Source organism: Delphinus delphis, chromosome 2 (assembly GCF_949987515.2).
Source record: "Delphinus delphis chromosome 2, mDelDel1.2, whole genome shotgun sequence".
NCBI classification, from domain to species: domain Eukaryota; kingdom Metazoa; phylum Chordata; class Mammalia; order Artiodactyla; family Delphinidae; genus Delphinus; species Delphinus delphis.
In genome coordinates, this window is record NC_082684.1 from 22,596,051 (window position 1) to 22,615,570 (window position 19,520).

The 19,520-nt window shown below is 39.9% G+C and overlaps 1 protein-coding gene across 1 annotated transcript in view; it reads left to right on the forward strand.

Moving 5' to 3' along the window:
- Window positions 1-18,568: 18,568 nt before the first annotated feature.
- Window positions 18,569-19,520, forward strand: part of CEP128 (centrosomal protein 128) — a 435,188-nt gene continuing 434,236 nt past the window's right edge. Inside the window, exon 1 of the mRNA XM_060003365.1 lies at window positions 18,569-18,672. The gene's annotated coding sequence lies outside the window, so the exon portion shown is untranslated. The remainder of the gene's footprint in view (window positions 18,673-19,520) is intronic.

The following is a 19,520-nucleotide window of genomic DNA, read 5'->3' on the forward strand; positions in this document are numbered from 1 at the left end:
TTTTAATTTATTTTATGATTAAATTTTCTAAAATTTGGTTATGGGTTTTGCATAGATGTTAACTGTCATTTTCTTTTTTGTAATGTTTTTGTTAAGTTTTTGTATAAGGCTAATTCTGCCATCATAGAATAAGTTAGAAAATATTCCCTCCTCTTCAAATTTGTGTAAGGTTGTGTAGAAGCGATATTATTTCTTTCTTAGTTATGTGGTAGAATTCACCAGTGAAGCTATCCGGACATTTTTACTTGCTGGAAGGTTTTTAACTTCAAATTAAATTTCTAAAAATAGATGGTAGGGCTATTCAGTGTATCTAATTCTTCCTGAGACAGCTTTAACAGTTTGTGTTTTACTATGAATTTGTCCATTTTATTTAAATTTTTGAACTGATTGTCATAAATGTGTACATAATATTCTCTTATCCTCTTCATATTTGTATAATCTGTTCTAATGTCAGCACTCTCATACCTGATACTGGTATTTGTGTCTTCACTCTTCCTTTCCTGATAAGTATGTCTAGAGGTTTATCAATTTTATAAATATTCTGAAAGAAGCAACTTTTTGTTTCATAGATTCTCTATCGTTTTTCTATGTTCTATTTCATTGATACCTGCTCAGATCTTTATTATCTCCTTTCTTTTGCATCTGTTGGGTTTAATTTGCCCTTCTTAGTTTCTTATGGTGAAGGCTGAGGTCATTGATTTGAGACTTTTTTAAAAGATAATATTGTATAGTGCTATAGATTTTCCCTCTAAGTACTGCTTTAGAGACATATCTTAGGTTTTGATATTTATTATCATTCAGCTGAAAATACTTTCTAATTTTCTTCTTTGATTTCTGGGTCATTTAGTAGTGTGTTATTTAGTTTCCAAATATTTGGGGATTTTTCACATATTGCTCTGTTATTAATTTCTAAATTTATTCCACTGTAGAGAGAGAACATAGTTTGTATGACTTGAGAAATTTAAATTTAGTGAGACTCAGAATAAGGTCTATTTTGACAAATGTTCAGTGTGTTTTTGAAAAAAATGTGCATTCTGAATGTGTTCTACAAATGACAACAGATCAAGTTGTTGATAGTGTTGTTCAAGTCATCTATATTTTTGCTGATTTTTCTATCTACTTGTTATGTCAATTATTGAGACATGGGTCCTAAAATATTTTTTACTATAATTGGGGATTTGTCTTTTTTTCCATTGTATTTCTATCAGTTTTTGATTCATATGTTTTGAAGTTCTATTAAATATACAACTATTTAGAACTCTTCTATTTTCTTGGTGAATTGATGCCTTTATCATTATTAAATGTACTTTTTTATCTCTTGTGATGTCCTTTTCTTTTTAATTGACTTTTTTATGTTATAGAGACAATCCAACTTTCTTTTGATTAGTGTTACCATGCTAGTCTTTTTCTATACTTTTACTTCAATCTCTTTGCATCCTTATATTTGAAGTGCCATTTCTTATAAATAGCAGATTGAAAGCAGGTTTTGCTTTCAATCTTTGCTTTTTATTTGGATTGTGTAGATCACTTACATTTGATGCCATTATTATTACTTTTTTTTAAATTTTTTTTTTTTTTTTTTTCTGGTACGCGGGCCTCTCACTGTTGTGGCCTCTCCCATTGTGGAGCACAGGCTCCGGACACGCAGGCCTAGCGGCCATGGCTCACGGGCCCAGCCGCTCCACGGCATGTGGGATCCTCCCAGACCGGGGCACGAACCCGTGTCCCCTGCCTCGGCAGGCGGACCCTCAACCACTGCACCACCAGGGAAGCCCAAGATGCCATTATTGATATTAGGTTTCAGTCTGTAATCTTGCTCCTGGTTTTCTATTCATCCCATCTATTCTTTGATCCCTTTTCCTTTTCTTTTTTTAACCTGTTTGGATTAATTCAGGAGTTTTTATGATTCCATTTCATCTTCTTTGTTGACTCTTAGCTATAACTGTTTGGTTATTATAGTGCCTGCTTTAGGGTTTATAGTGGATGTCTTTAAGTTATCAGAGTCTACCTGCAGCTGCTATTACACTGCTTTATGTATGGTTTAAGAACCCTATAACGGTGTTACTTCCATTTCTCCTTTCCTGGCCTTTATGCTTCTGTTGCCATACATTTTACCTATGCATAAGCTATAAACGCTACAATACGTTCTTATTATCTTTGTTAAGATAACCAGTTATCTTTCAAAGAAATTTAAGTCATAAGAAAAGACTCATTTAGTTATCCTTTTTGGTCTTCGTTCCTGAGTGTACGTAGAGCTGTATTTTCTCCTGTCACCTGGCTTTTGCTTGAAAGACTTTAACGTTTCTTGTAGTACAGATCTTCTGGTTATAAATTATGCCAGGTTTTGTGTGTCTGAAAAGTGCTAGTTTTGCCTTTATTTTTAAAGGGTATCATTGCTTAGTACAGAGTCATAGACTGACAGTTTTTTCTTTTCAGTACTTACAAAATATGGCTTCATTGTCTTGTTGCTTGCATCGTTTCCAAGGGCAAATCTTCTGTCATTTTTCTTTGTTCTTTTGCAGCATGTTTTTTTCTCCCATAGGACGCTTTTAAGACTTTTGTTATCACTGGTTAAGAGTCATTTTATCATGTGCCTTGATGTATTTTTCTTTATCTTTCTTATGCAGTATTTTGAGGGTCTTGGATTTGTGCATTTATGGTTTTCAAATTTTATAATTTGAAAAAATTTCAGGCTTTATTTCTTCATGTATGAATACTTTCTCTATCCCCTTATCTCTCTTTACTCCTTTGGAGATTCCAGTTATTACACTTACATTAGGCTGAATGAAGTTGTCCCACAAAGAGCTCATTGATGCTTTTTATATCAAAACTTTTCTTTTTTTTCATTTAGACAGTTTCTTTTGCTATGTTTTCATATTCAGTATTCTTTTTCTCTTTTTCTGAAAGAGTTAATTTACCACTAGTCTTAGCAGTGTATTTTTCATCTCAGGTGAAGTTTTCATATCTAGAAGTTCTATTTGGGCTTTAATGTATTTTCCTTGTCCCTATGTAAATTTCTGAACATCTAAATCACAGTAACTATTTTGATATCTGAATTAGTTTCCCAGGGCTGCTGAAAAAAAAGAACCACAAACTTGGTGGCTTAAAACAGAAGAAATTAATTCACTCACAGTTCTGGAGGCTAGAAGTCCAAAATAAAGGTGTTGGCAGGGGTGTTCTCTCTCTGAAGGCTCTGGGGAAGGATCCTTCATTGCCTCTTCCAGCTTGTGATAGTTGCCAGCAATCCTTGACTTGCGTCACTTGGCTTGAATTACTCCAATTTCTCTTCTATCATCACAAGATGTTCTCTCTGTGTATCTCTGTGTCCATACTTCTCTTTTCCTATAAGGACACCAGGCATTATATTAGGGTCCACCCTAATCCACTCTGACCTCAATTTAACTTGAATACCTGCAAAGACCCTATTTCCAAATAAGGTCACATTCACAGGTGCCAGGTGTTAGAACTGTAAGATATCTTTTTGGGGGGCATAATTCAACCCCCAACAATGTTTGATAATTCTAATATCTTTGTCAGCTCTGGGTCAGTTTAGATTGGTTGATTTTTCTTTTTTTTTCTTTTTTTTTTAACATCTTTATTGGAGTATAATTGCTTTACAATGGTGTGTTAGTTTCTGCTTTATAACAAACTGAATCGGTTATACATATACATATGTTCCCATATCTCTTCCCTCTTCCGTTTCCCTCTCTCCCACCCTCCCTATCCCACCCCTCTAGGTGGTCACAAAGCAACAAGCTGATCTCCCTGTGCTATGCGGCAGCTTCCCACTACCTATCTATTTTACATTTGGTAGTGTATATATGTCCATGCCACTCTCTCACTTTGTCACAGCTTACCCTTCCCCCTCCCCATATCCTCAACTCCATTATCTAGTAAGTCTGTGTCTTTATTCCCATCTTACCCCTAGGTTCTTCGTGACCTTTATGTTTTTTTCTAAGATTCCATATTGTGTGTTAGCATACGGTATTTGTTTTTCTCTTTCTGATTTACTTCACTCTATATGACAGACTCTAGGTCCATCCACCTCACGACAAATATCTCAATTTCGTTTCTTTTTATGGCTGAGTAATATTCCATTGTATATATGTGCCACATCTTCTTTATCCATTCATCTGTTGATGGACACTTAGGTTGCTTCCATGTCTGGTTATTGTAAATAGAGCTGCAATGAACATTTTGGTACATGACTCTTTTTGAATTATGGTTTTCTCAGGATACATGCCCAGTAGTGGGATTGCTAGGTCATATGGTAGTTCTATTTGTAGTTTTTTAAGGAACTTCCATACTGTTCTCCATAGTGGCTGTATCAATTTACATTCACACCAACAGTGCAAGAGTGTTCCCCTTTCTGCACACCCTCTCCAGCATTCATTGTTTCTAGATTTTTTGATGATGGCCATTCTGACCGGTGTGAGATGATATCTCATTATACTTTTGATTTGCATTTCTCTAATGATTAATGATGTTGAGCATTCTTTCATGTGTTTGTTGGCAATCTGTATATCTTCTTTGGAGAAATGTCTATTTAGGTCTTCTGCCCATTTTAAGATTGGGTTTTTTGTGTTTTTCATATTGAGGTGCATGAGCTGCTTGTAAATCTTGGAGATTAATCCTTTATCAGTTGCTTCATTTGCAAATATTTTCTCCCATACTGAGGGTTGTCTTTTGGTTTTGTTTATGGTTTCCTTTGCTGTGCAAGAGCTTTTAACTTTCATTAGGTCCCATTTGTTTATTTTTGTTTTTGCTTCCATTTCTCTAGGAGGTGTGTCAAAAAGGATCTTGCTGTGCTTTATGTCATAGAGTGTTCTGCCTATGTTTTCCTCTAAGAGTTTTATGCTATCTAGCATTACATTTAGGTCTTTAGGCCATTTTGAGTTTATATTTGTGTATGGTGTTAGGGAGTGTTCTAATTTCATACTTTTACAGGTATCTGTTGAGTTTTCCCAGCATCACTTATTGAAAAGGCTGTCTTTTCTCCACTGTATATTCTTGCCTCCTTTATCAAAGATAAGGTGACCATATGTGCGTGGGTTTATCTCTGGGCTTTCTATCCTGTTCCATTGATCTATCTTTCTGTTTTTGTGCCTGTACCATACTGTCTTGATTACTGTAGCTTTGTAGTATAGTCTGAAGTCAGGGAGCCTGATTCCTCCCGCTCCGTTTTTCGTTCTCAACTGCTTTGGCTATTCGGGGTCTTTTGTGTTTCCATACAAAGTGTGAAATATTTTGTTCTAGTTCTGTGAAAAATGCCAGTGGTAGTTTGATAGGGATTGCATTGAATGTGTAGATTGCTTTGGGTAGTAGAGTCATTTTCACAATGTTGATTCTTGCAATCCAAGAACATGGTATATCTCTCCATCTATTTGTATCATCTTTAATTTCTTTCATCAGTGTCTTATAATTTTCTGCATACAGGTCTTTTGTCTCCCTAGGTAGGTTCGTTCCTAGATATTTTATTCTTTTTGTTGCAATGGTAAATGGGAGTGTTTTCTTAATTTCACTTTCAGATTTTTCATCCTTAGTGTATAGGAATGCCAGAGATTTCTGTGCATTAATTTTTTATCCTGCTACTTTCCCAAATTCATTGATTAGCTCTAGTAGTTTTCAGGTAGCATCTTTAGGATTCTCTATGTATAGTATCATGTCATCTGCAAACAGCGACAGCTTTACTTCTTCTTTTCCAATTTGTATTCCTTTTATTTCTTTTTCTTCTCTGATTGCTTGGCTACAACTTCCAAAACTATGTTGAATAAGAGTGGTGAGAGTGGGCAACCTTGTCTTCTTCCTGATCTTAGTGGAAATGGTTTTAGTTTTTCACCACTGAGGACGATGTTGGCTGTGGGTTTGTCATATATGGCCATTATTATGTTGAGGAAAGTTCCCTCTATGCATACTTTCTGCAGGTTTTTTTTTTTTTTTTTTTTTTTACCATATATGGGTGTTGAATTTTGTTGAAAGCTTTCTCTGCATCTATTGAGATGATCATATGTGTTTTCTCCTTCAATTTGTTAATATGGTGTATCACGTTGATTGATTTGCATATATTGAATAATTCTTGCATTCCTGGAGTAAACCCCACTTGATCATGGTGTATGATCCTTTTAATGTGCTGTTGGATTCTGTTTGCTAGTATTTTGTTGAGGATTTTTGCATCTATGTTCATCAGTGATATGGGCCTGTAGTTTTCTTTCTTTGTGACATCTTTGTCTGGTTTTGGTATCAGGGTGATGGTGGCCTCGTAGAATGAGTTTGGGAGTGTTCCTCCCTCTGCTATATTTTTGAAGAATTTGAGAAGGATAGGTGTTAACTCTTCTCTAAATATTTGATAGAATTCTCCTGTGAAGCCATCTGGTTCTGGGCTTTTGTTTGTTGGAAGATTTTTTTGTTGTTGTTGTTGGAAGATATTTAATCACAGTTTCAATTTCAGTGCTTGTGATTGGTCGGTTCATATTTTCTATTTCTTCCTGGTTAAGTCTTGGTAGGTTGTGCATTTCTAAGAATTTGTCCATTTCTTCCAGTTTGTCCATTTTTTTGGCATAGAGTTGCTTGTAGTAATCTCTCATGATCCTTTGTATTTCTGCAGTGTCAGTTGTTACTTCTCCTTTTTCATTTCTAATTCTATTGATTTCAGTCTTCTTCCTTTTTTTCTTGTTGAGTCTGGCTAATGGTTTATCAATTTTGTTTATCTTCTCAAAGAACCAGCTTTAGTTTTATTGATCTTTGCTATTGTTTCCTTCATTTCTTTTTCATTATTTCTGATCTGATATTTATAATTTCTCTCCTTCTTCTAACTTTGGGGTTTTTTTTTGTTCTTCTTTCTCAAATTGCTTTATGTTGTTTATTTGAGATGTCTCCTGTTTCTTAAGGTAGGATTGTATTGCTATAAACTCCCCTCTTAAGACTGCTTTTGCTGCATCCCATAGGTTTTGGGTCGTCGTGTCTCCATTGTCATGTGTTTCCAGGTATTTTTTGATTTCCTCTTTGATTTCTTCAGTGATCACTTTGTTATTAAGTAGTGTATTGTTTAGCCTCCATGTGTTTGTATTTTTTACAGATTTTTGCCTGTAATTGATATCTAGTCTCAGAGCGTTGTGCTCGGAAAAGATACTTGATACGATTTCAATTTTCTTAAATTTACCAAGGCTTGATTTGCGCCCCAAGATATGATCTATCCTGGAGAATTTCCATGAGCACTTGAGAAGAAAGTATATTCTGTTGTTTTTGCATAGAATGTCCTATGAATATCAGTTAACTCCATCGTGTTTAATGTATCATTCAAAGCTTGTGTTTCTTTATCTTCATTTTGGATGATCTGTCCATTGGTGAAAGTGGGGTGTTAAAGTCCCCTACTATGATTGTGTTTCTGTCGATTTCCCCTTTTATGGCTGTTAGTATTTGCCTTATGTATTGAGGTGCTCCTATGTTGGGTGCTAAATATTTACAATTGTTATATCTTCTTCTTGGATGATCTCTTGATCATTATGTAGTGTCCTTCTTTGTCTCTTGTAATAATCTTTATTTTAAGGACTATTTTGTCTGATATGAGAGTTGCTGCTCCAGCTTTCTTTTGATTTCCATTTGCATAGAATATCTTTTTCCATCCCCTCACTTTCAGTCTGTATGTGTCCCTATGTCTGAAGTGGGTGTCTTGTAGACAGCATATATATTGGTCTTGTTTTTGTATCCATTCAGCCAGTCTGTGTCTTTTGGTGGGAGCATTTAATCCATTTACATTTAAGATAATTATCAATATGTATGTTCCTATTCCCATTTTCTTAATTGTTTTGGGTTTGTTATTGTAGGTCTTTTCCTTCTCTTGCGTTTCTTGCCTAGAGAAGTTCCTTTAGCATTTGTTGTAGAGCTGGTTTTGTGGTGCTGAACTCTCTCAGCTTTTGCTTGTCTGTAAAGGTTTTAATTTCTCCATCAAATCTGAATGAGATCCTTGCTGGGTAGAGTAATCTTGGTTGTAGGTTTTTCTCCTTCATCACTTTAAATATGTCTTGCCAGTCCTTTCTGGCTTGCAGAGTTTCTGCTGAAAGATCAGCTGTTAACCTTATGGGGATTCCCTTGTGTGTTATTTGTTGTTTTTCCCTTGCTTCTTTTAATATTTTTTCTTTGTATTTAATGTTTTTTTTTGTTTGTTTGTTTTTTTGTGGTACGCAGCCCTCTCACTGTTGTGGCCTCTCCCATTGCAGAGCACAGGCTCTGGACATGTAGGCTCAGCAGCCATGGCTTATGGGCCCAGCCACTCCGCGGCATGTGGGATCTTCCCGGACCGGGGCACGAACCCATGTCCCCTGCATCGGCAGGCGGACTCTCAACCACTGCGCCACCAGGGAAGCCCTGTATTTAATTTTTGATAGCTTGATTAATATGTTTCTTGGCAAATTTCTCCTTGGATTTATCCTGTATGGGACTCTCTGTGCTTCCTGGACTTGTTAACTATTTCCTTTCCCATATTAGGGAAGTTTTCAACTATAATCACTTCAAATACTTTCTCAGTCCCTTTCTTTTTCTCTTCTTCTTCTGGGACCCCTATAATTTGAATGTTGGTGCATTTAATGTTGTCCCAGAGGTCTCTGAGACTGTCCTCAGTTCTTTTCATTCTTTTTTCTTTATTCTGCTCTGCAGTAGCTATTTCCACTATTTTATCTTCCAGGTCAGTTATCCGTTCTTCTGCCTCAGTTATTCTCCTACTGATCCCTTCTAGAGTATTTTTAATTTCATTTATTGTGTTGTTCATTGTTGCTTGTTTCCTCTTTTGTTCTTCTAGGTCCTTGTTAAATGTTTACTGCATTTTCTCTATTCTATTTCCAAGATTTTGGATCATCTTTACTATCATTATTCTGAATTTTTTTTCAGGTAGACTGCCTATTTCCTCTTCATTTGTTAGGTCTGGTGGGTTTTCACCTTGCTCTTTCATCTGCTGTGTGTTTCTCTGTTTTCTCATTTTGCTTATCTTACTGTGTTTGGGGTCTCCTTTTTTCAGGCTGCAGGTTCATAATTCTTGTTGTTTTTGGTGTCTGTCCCCAGTGGCTAAGGTTGGTTCAGTGGGTTGTGTAGGCTTCCTGGTGGAGGGGACTAGTGCTTGTGTTCTGGTGGATGAGGCTGGATCTTGTCTTTATGGTGGGCATGTCCATGTCTGGTGGTGTGTTTTGGGGTGTCTGTGGCCTTATTATGATTTTAGGCAGCCTCTCTGCCAATGGGTGGGGCTGTGTTTCTGTCTTGCTTGTTGTATGGCATAGGGTGTCCAGCACTGTAGCTTGCTGGTCGTTGAGTGAAGCTGTGTCTTGGTGTTGAGATGGAAATCTCTGGGAGATTTTCGCCATTTGATATTACGTGGAGATGGGAGGTCTCTTGTGGACCAGTGTCCTGAAGTTGGCTCTCGCACCTCAGAGGTGCAGCACTGACTCCTGGCTGGAGCACCAAGAGCCTGTCCTCCACACAGCTTAGAATAAAAGGGAGAAAAAATAGGAAGAAAGAAAGAAAGAGGATAAAATAAAATAAAGTAAGATAAAATAAAATAAAGTTATTAAAATAAAAAATAATTATTAAGAAAATTTTTTTTTAAAAAAGTAAAAAACAAAACAACAACAAATCAGACGGACAGAACCCTAGGACAAATGGTGAAAGCAAATCTATACAGACAAAATCTCACACGGAACCATACACATACACACTCACAAAAAGAGGAAAAGGGGGAAAAGTAATATATCTTGCTCTCAAAGTCCACCTCCTCAATTTGGGATGATTCTTTTTCTATTCATGTATTCCACAGGTGCAGGGTACATCAAGTTGATTGTGGAGCTTTAAGGCGCTGCCCTGAGGCTGCTGGGAGAGATTTCCCTTTCTCTTCTTTGTTCGCACAGCTCCTGGGGTTCAGCTCTGGATTTGGCTCTGCCTCTGTGTGTAGGTCGCCTGAGGGCGTCTGTTCTTCGTTCAGACAGGACGGGGTTAAAGGAGCCCGTGATTCGGGGGCTCTGGCTCACTCAGGCTGGGGGTGGGAGGGATACGGTTGCGGGGCGAGCTGCGGCGGCAGAGGCCAGCAGGACGTTGCACCAGCCTGAGGCGCGCCGTGCGTTCTCCCGGGGAAGTTGTCCCTGGATCCCAGGACCCTGACAGTGGTGGGCTGCACAGACTCCCAGGAGGGGAGGTGTGGATAGTGACCTGTGCTCTCACACAGGCTTCTTGGTGGCGGCAGCAGCAGCCTTAGCATCCCATGCCCATTTCTCGAGTCTGCGCTGATAGCCGCGTCTCTCACCCGTCTCTGGAGCTCCTTTAAGCAGTGCTCTTAATCCCCTCTCCTTGAGCACCAGGAAACAAAGAGGCAAGAAAAAGTCTCTTGCCTCTTCAGCAGCTCCAAACTTTTCCCCTGACTCCCTCCCAGCTAGCCGTGGCGCACTAGCCCCCTTCAGGCTGTGTTCACGCAGCCAACCCCCGTCCTCTCCCTGCGATCCGACCAGAGCCCGAGCCTCAGCTCCCAACCCTGCCTGCCCCGGCGGGTGAGCCGACAAGCCTTGGGCTGGTGAGTGTTGGTCGGCACCAATCCTTTGTGCGGGAATCTTTCCGCTTTGCCCTCCACACCCCTGTGGCTGTGCTCTCCTCCGCGGCTCCGAAGCTTCCCCCCTCAGACACCTGCAGTCTCCCCCCGCGAAGGGGCTTCTAGTGTGAGGAAACCTTTCCTCCTTCATAGCTCCCTCCCACTGATGCAGGTCCCATCCCTATTCTTTTGTCTCTGTTTATTCTTTTTTCTTTTGCCCTACCCAGGTACGTGGGGAGTTTCTTGCCTTTTGGGAGGTCTGAGGTCTTCTGCCAGCATTCAGTGGGTGTTCTATAGGAGTAGTTCCACGTGTAGATGTATTTCTGATGTATCTGTGGGGAGGAAGGTGATCTCTGCATCTTACTCTTCCGCCATCTTCCTCAAGTCCGATTTTTCTTTTTTAAATGGGTTACAGTTTCGTTCTTTTTCTCTTTTTTTTTATGGAAATGCATTTCTCTTATTTATTTATTTATTTTTTATTTTACTTTTGGCTGTGTTGGGTCTTCATTTCTGTGTGAGGGCTTTCTCCAGTTGTGGCAAGCGGGGGCCACTCTTCATCGCGGTGTGCAGGCCTCTCACTATTTTGGCCTCTCTTGTTGCGGAGCACAGGCTCCAGACACGCAGGCTCAGCAGCCATGGCTCACGGGCCTAGTTGCTCTGTGGCATGTGGGATCTTCCAAGACGATGGCTTGAACCCGTGTCCCCTGCATTAGCAGGCAGATTCTCAACCACTGCGCCACCAGGGAAGCCCTTAATTCTTCCTTACATGCCTGATAACCTTACTTGGTTGGCTGATGTAAATTTTAACCCCGTTGGTACTGAATTATTTGATTTCACATAAAGTTGAGATTTGTTGTCAGATATGATTAAATTACTTGGAAACTTTGATATTTTGGGATCTTGCTTTCAAGGTTTGTTAGGTGGGACCAGAGTAGCATTTAATCTGTTGCTAATTATTCCCCAGCCTTGAGATAAGACTCTTCTGAGTACTCTACCTAATGCTCCATGAATTATGAGGAGTTTCAATCTGGCAGGCAGGAATAGTCACTATTCCTGGTCCTGTGAGTGACAGGCACTTTTCCCTCCACTCTTGTAAGGTGCTTCTGTCTCCAGCCTCAGTTTCTTCACATAAATGTGATGACTCATACTCTGCTGAACACTTCATGGAGTTCTCCGGAGCTTTCTCTCTATGTGGTTTTCTCCACTCGTTTGTTCTGCAAACTCCAGCTACATTGGTCTTTCTCGACTTTCAGCTCTGTTTCTTCAATTCAGAGCATCTGCTGGGCTCTTCCTGAGTTCCTTCTCCTTGCACCGTGCCCAGGAAATGTTCTCGAGGCAGTAAGTTGTGGCAATCATAAGGCTTACCTTATTTGTTTCCTATCTCTCTGCCCTTCTTTGTCTGATGTCTACTGTCTTGAAAAGCATTGTTTCATATATTTTGCCTGTATTTTTGTTTGATTCAGGTGTAGGGTAAGTCTGGTCTCTCCTACTCCATCTTTATTGGGAACAGAAATGGTACATTGAAATCTGTAACATTTTAATCAAGATTTAGACAGCATAAAGTTGGCTTAGTGATGCTCATAATGTAGGTGAAATTTCCTATGTCAACCAGTTTCAATTTAGTAAACTAGAACAAGCCCTCAGCGAATGGCTATGTTCTAATAGCCTGCTCAACAAATTGGTATGATAATAAAGCAATTTTCTTTCCTTAGCATAACTTTTAAACTGGGGCAAATAAACACACAGGATGAGAAGATGAATCCATTTAAATAAAGGGAAGTGTTTGCACTCAGATCCATTAAACACAAAAAAATCCTTTAAAATACAACAGATAAATGCAAATGGCTATAGAACATTATATTTTCCTTTATGTAGGACGACCATTAGCATGGTTCAAATATCAGAAAGTGGTACTTAGCAATGAATTACTCTATGTGTTTTGCCTTTTTTCAGAAGGTGCCTATTAGGGCTTCCCTGGTGGCGCAGTGGTTGAGAGTCCGCCTGCCGATGCAGGGGACACAGGTTCATGCCCCGGTCTGGGAAAATCCCACATGCCGCGGAGCAGCTGGGCCCGTGAGCCATGGCTGCTGAGCCTGCGCGTCCGGAGCCTGTGCTCCGCAGTGGGAGAGGCCACAACAGTGAGAGGCACGCGTACCGCAAAAAAAAAAAAAAAAAAAAAAGGTGCCTATTAAAGTGGAACATAGGCTATATTATTTAGCTACAAAAATGTCTTACAATTTTGGTTTTGTACATTAATAGTTTTTCATTTTGATTTAAATGCATAAAAATTGCTGTTTTATATTTGTGATGTTCTTGGCAGTGACAAATACCTATAATTAGGAAGTGTATGGCTAGAAAGAATATTACAGGATCAACAGTGCTTCTACACAATGAATGGCTGAAGATGATTCTGGAGTAGTGGGCGATACCACTTTTGCAACATCTTATGTTTTATTTCAACTCTTATTAGACTTGCAGTTATCTTGCAACTTGATGCATAAAGAGTCAATGACAGGGCTTCTCTGGTGGCACAGTGGTTAAGAATCCGCCTGCCAATGCAGGGTACACGGGTTTGAGCCCTGGTCTGGGAAGATTCCCACATGCCACGGAACAACTAAGCCCATGTGCTACAACTACTGAGCCTGCGCTCTAGAGCCCATGAGCCACAACTACTGAAGCCCGCGTGCCTAGAGCCTGTGCTCCGCAGCAAGAAAAGCCACTGCAATGAGAAGCCCACGCACTGCAATGAAGAGTAGCCCCTGCTCACCGCAACTAGAGAAAGCCCGCACACGGTAACAAAGACCCAACGCAGCCAAAAGTAAATAAATAAAAATAATAATATAATAATAAAAAAGAGAGTCAATGACCATTTATGATCATCTCATGCTGGTGTAAAGAGAGTGGCTTTCACCACTGTCTTGGTTCAGAGAGAATTTTGAGTAGTTTCTTTCAGTCCTAACAAATTAGGATGTTGAGGATTTCCTTTTTACTTTCCCAATAGCATCCCACTTTGGTGATCCATCTTCCTTCTTAGGGCTTATAATTGTCCTGTGATATTATGAGGGAGCTTGACAATCTGTGATGGCTAGACAGAACCAAGCAAAGTCTAATGGTACAGATGGTCATTACTTGGACTGGAAAATCACTGGGCAAAATGCATGCTTTTTGAAGGGACATCCTCCCCTAATGACAACGGGCAGGACAGCTAGGTTCAGGCTATGAATGGTACTTGCTTAAGTGGAGGCTGTGTGCTCTATGGACATGGGCTTTCCTCCAACACCATCAGGTCTGCCCCTCAACCCCCAACCTCCCATCCTAGGGCTCTCTTCTCTGTTTCTTATGACAATTCCCGTCAGGAATAGCTTTTCTTTTGTGGGGACTTCTCTTGTTCATATTTGCTTCCAAATTCTTTGCTTATACCACAACTCCTTTCTGAAAGCAGGGCTGGCTTCATGGGTTTGTAATCTGTGTAATTGCACAGGGCCCTGCACTCAAAAAGACCTTGATCTTAGTTTAATGCTCTGCTGTTGCCATTTTGACATCCTTAAACAGTTTTGAACAGGGCCTCATGTTCTCATTTTGCACTGGGCCTCACAAATTATATAGCCAGATCCTCCTTATCTGAGGATCTTTAGGCTTAATGCTTAAGAGTCAGGAAGAGGCTACTCTTTTTCTTCTTTTTAGTCTCTTTTGCCTCCTCTCCCTTTCTGCTTCCTGTGGTCACATCCCTTCTCTGAGCCATAAGCACAGCACAGCTTAGCTGGCTGAAATGGAGGTGGGTGGTTGAGGGACCCAAGGGGACAAGAAAATACTTGGGGAAAATTTGGTTAGTATTTCAAATATATTTTCTTGTCACATAGTAATAATCAGTTTTCTGCTGTTATTTCACAGTAGTATGAGTTTGCAAGATATGGGTAGAACAAACTTCTGTCCTTTCTACTTGAAATACCACTGCCTCTGTCTGCCACACAACAGCAGAGTTGGGCTGTGAGATTCATGTCAATGCTTTCAGGCTAGCCTCATCCCACAACCTCTATATTGATTAGCCCATCTAGATGTTTAATATTTGGTGTGGTTCAAAAGAGTTTTTGATGAAGTTGCTCAGAAAAACTAGATGTGACATTAATACCTCAAATCTCACAGGCTGGACAGTTAGGCTTCACCAGTGTAATCTTAGTCAAGGCTCTTTGAATTTTAGTCAGTAGAACTTATCTTAAGCTTCAAAAGGGAAATCATCACAAGGCAACATGGTCTATTCTTCATTCTAAGTACCTAAAACAAAGCAATAAACAAGGTCCCAATGTTCATGGAACTAACATTTTAGGATATCGTAGTGTATATCAGTTAAACTGTATTGACTGCTTACTATGGGCTAGGCACTGGGCTAAATCCTTCACACACATTAATTAATTTTATCCTCAAAACAACCCTACACATTATATACTATTCTTAGCATCCACATTTTGCAGAGGAAGAATTGAAAGCACAGAGTGATTAAGTATGTGCTTGAGGTCACACAGTTGATAGGTATTATAGCTAAGATTTGAACCCGCGTGGTCTGGCTCCGAAATCTTTTCATTTAACCACCTCCAGCTGCCTCTAGTGTATCCTGGGTCACAAGTACAGGATATACAAGTGGGAATAACACTTTTAATAATACAAGTGGGATTGGAGCCAGGAACTTGGAAGTTGTCAGGAAGCAAGGCCCTCTTCTCTTAGGCTTATTTCCTCTGGGGCTGCACAGTTTACTCCTGCTGCTTTACCCATTTGTTTCTCTCTTTCTCTGTGGATTAGATTTTTGTTTCTTCTTGAACACAGTTGAAAATGGTCACCTCCCTACGACAACTTCAGCTTGTACCTATACATCAAGACTATTCACGTAATGAATTAAATGCTTGAGTCCCAGTTTTAAAGGATAAAGAGCATAATTGGCCCAAATTATTTCAAGTATCTGTCCCTTGTCCAACCACCCATGGTCAGAGAGATAGGGGCTTTGTATAATATAAACAAAGCTTCAGGAGCCCAATGCTATGGGTAGGAGCATTCCCAGTAAAGGGGAAATGTGGGTGAGGTATGTAAAAAATATCCAGCACATCTAATTTTATCAAGGTATTGTATGGTGGGAGGATCACTGATGACACTAATCTTGAATAGGTACAATTTTGGGGAAATCATGTGTTATGCACTGAACTGTGCTCCCCCATCCCATATGTTGAAGCTCTAACCCTCAATGTTACAATATTTGAAGATAGGGCCTTTAAGGAGGTAATTAAGGTTTAATGAGGTCATAAGGGTGGGGCCCTAATCCAACGTGATGGTGTCTTTATAAGAAGAGAGACTCCAGGCAACTGCCCAAACAGGGAAAAGGCCACATGAGGACACACAGAGAGGAAAACCATCTCAGGCCAAGGAAAGAGGCCTCAGGAGGACCTGAACCTGCTGACGTCTTGATCTTGGATTTGCAGGTTCCAGAATTGTGAGAAATAAATTTCTATTGTTTAAGCCACCCATTCAGTGGTATTTTATTATGACAGTCCTAGCAAACCAAATACATCATGTAACCTCTCTGTGCCTCTATTAACATTGTTTGTGAAAAAAGGCTATGCACTGCGGGTGGTAATCCTTGTGGGTTTTTCCACCTCTAACTTCAGGTGATTCATCTTGACTATGGTTTTGGGGTTGGATAATGTGTGCCCACCATATCAGTTAAAAGCAATTAAGGTCATTTGGTAGTTACAGGCACATTTTGTGTAAAATCTTTTTTTTTAAACTGGCTTTATTATTTTATCTCTTTTGTTAAGAAGGAGAAAGAGTCTATGATCTGACTTCACTGTATTTTTTCTGGATATCATATCTGTGTATTGAGAGCACACCATATGACAGAAAGCTGCTGTAAATTTAATAATGTATTTTAAAATTTCTTCATCATAGTGAACTCAAATCTGATTCTCTATCCATCAGTCCCAGTTGTATACTCTGATTTTGCTTTTTTGTTGTTAATATCACTTTAAAAATGGGGTCCCCAGAATTTAATCCAATTTTCTAAATGTGGTTGAACCAAGGAAGAGAGGTTGTGGAAAAATCAGCTTTTATTAATTCATCCCAAGATTACATTAGCTTTTTTGGGTAGTCATTCTTCCTGCAGTTAATCAGATATCAATTCCTCAGGAAGTTTTTTTAAGTCTATCTATAGAAACCTATGTGGTACTGTCACCTGGGTTTGTAATAATTTGTTTAATAATCTATTTCCCTCACTTGACTCTAACATGAGGGCAGAGACTCTGTTGTTTACCTCCTCATTTTTACTGCATCTTCAGTGTCTAATACAACGTCTGGATCATAGAAAGATTCAGCATACATTTGCTGAATTAAATGACTGATACATTTGTTTTGAAAAATCAAAATGTGAATAAATGGAGTAATTGTTATGCTTCCACATGCATATGGAGCAAGTTTAAGGCTGTTCTGAATCACCTTAATTTCAGTATCAGGTGGAGCACATTCTTGAACACAACTTTGAGCAAATAGCTTGAAGATAGATGCAAGTACATAGGTAGATCTTTAGAAGAATTATTTTATATTGAAGCTGAATATAAAATAAACTTTACCTCAGTGTTGTCCAGAGAAAATATTTGAATAATTCCAATATATATTATTTATGATTTTGTGTGCATGCATGCCCCGGTGGGAGTGGGGGAGAGAGAGAGAGACAGAAAGAGAAAGAGAAAAAGAGAGAGAGAGAGAGAGAGAGAGAGAGAGAGAGAGAGAGAAATATGAAGGAAGAGTGTGAAGTGAGGAAAGGCTGAGAAGAGAAATAACAATTTTAATAGGTTAAGATCCTGTAAACACAGGAGGGGCTTAGAATTTAGTGGAAGAGACCAACTGGGAAATGGATAATTATGGTACAGATTATTAGAATAAGGAAACTGCATAGTTTAAAAATGTGATCTGGCTCTTCTTGAGGTAGCCAGGAAAGCTGTCACAGATAAAGTGAAATTTGATTTTAGCCTTGAGGAGGAAAGAATCAATGGTCTTTGTGGCAGAGCGGAAGGGAACAAAGCTCCAGCTGACTAATTTGACTTTTCTGTCTTCGTAGCTTTTCCAAAGTTCAATTTTTTATCGAGGTTTTTATCATCACCTTTTCATGACTGAAACCAGCTTCTCTGAGTGGAATATGTCTCTCTCATGTTCTAGAACGACTGAGGTAGCAGCAGCCATGAAGTGACAGTCTCATATACCTTGGGTTTGCCATTAATGAACTGTGTGGTTTTAGGCGAGTCATTTACTCTTTCCAGGCCTAAAAGGTTTAATTAGATAATCTTCCCTGTTCGCTTCCAGTTCCAAGAATTTGTGAGCCTTTAGAAAAAGACATTGGGATTGACATATATACACTAATATGTATAGAATAGATAACTGATAAGAACCAGCTGTATAAAAATAAATAAATAAAATTAAATTAAAAAAGAAAAAGAAATGAAAAAGACATTGGGTCCTCGTATTAAGGGGATTTTTACATTTCAGTGCTGGAAGTTACACTTCCCTGTTCCCCAAGGAGTAAAAGAAACATAGTTTGTGTTAGTATTGCAGCTACTTTGATTTTTTTGTTATTTTTTACAAAGTAAATATTTTAGACACTTCTGATTATGCTAGAGTCAGGGCTAAAGCAGCTCTCGGCTCATTATCTGGTGTTTGTCGCTTATAGGAGTTACTGGCCCTTTAAAAAATAAAGAACAGGGCAAGAGGGCGCGGCCGAGGGACTCAGGTGCCAGCTAATTCGGCTTCTTCCGGAAAAGTCACCCCAAGGCCAGTCGTATGGCATCCTGGGAAATGCAGTTTCTTTTGTGGCCGCACTCCCCTAGTAACTCCTTGCTTTTGAGCATGAGACGGACTACAACCCCCAGAGGACCAAGTGGTAGCAGCGGGGCACTGTACACTTGCCGCGGCTGGGCGGCTAGTTCAAGTTGCCATAGCTGCGAGTCTGGGGAGAGCAGAGTCGGTTGCGTCGCTGCGTCCAGTCAGTTACACCTTCTGGGTCACTGGTGGCCGCGGGAGCCGGATGGGGCCTCGGCAATGATCCGGCATTAAGGACCTGGGGTCCTCTTCTGTCTCAGGTACGTGCGCCCCACCGTCCCCTCGCTCTTTCTTTACCACTTCGCTATCCTGTCATAGACGTTTTAGGTCCCGCTTCCCCTCATCCCAGGGGTGGGGACGCCAAAGCCGCCCGGAGATCTGGGGTAAGGCCGTGGATGGGTGGTGTGTGTGCTAAAGTTGGGGGAGACGGCGTGCCTGGCACCCCGACGACCCCCTCCCTCGGCGTGGGTGTCCACAGTCAGGTCCTGGTCAAGTCATGCAGGGAGTTTGAACTTCGTTCTCTTTTTGAGAGCGGCGTGTCCTGCCACTAGGAGCTGTGAAGCTTGAGCTGTCAAGGAGTTTGGCCTCATTCTGGCGTGTACTTGCCTGGCCTGGGATATAGTTGGACGTTTTGTACATGTTTTAGAGTCACAAAAATTTGCTACCCTTGGGAACGCTGTATCAATGACTTGTCTTTCCTATGCCAACATGGGAGTTGCCCCAGTGTCAGCTGTTGAACAGCCCCGTATTTGAGTTATTTCGTAGAAACACCTGACATTGAATTCCAGCTGCATCCTTTGTCGGTTTGATGAAGCTCAGTCACCGCCGCGGACATCTTGTAAAACCGCTTTGTATCCTTGTGCCAAGTGTTACGTAGAGTATCTATCTAACACAGGGCCTGGGCCATTGGGAGTGCTCAATATTAGTAATTTATTTTTATTAACTATACAGAGCTGTGCTAATAGAAACATAGTGTGAGCCACACCGCAAGGTGAAATTTTCTAGCACTCACGCACACTAAACAAGTAAAAAGGAGCTGGTGGAATTTCTTTAAGTAATTGGTTTGGCACAGTAGATCCAAAATGTTTTCATTTCCACCTGTAGTCAG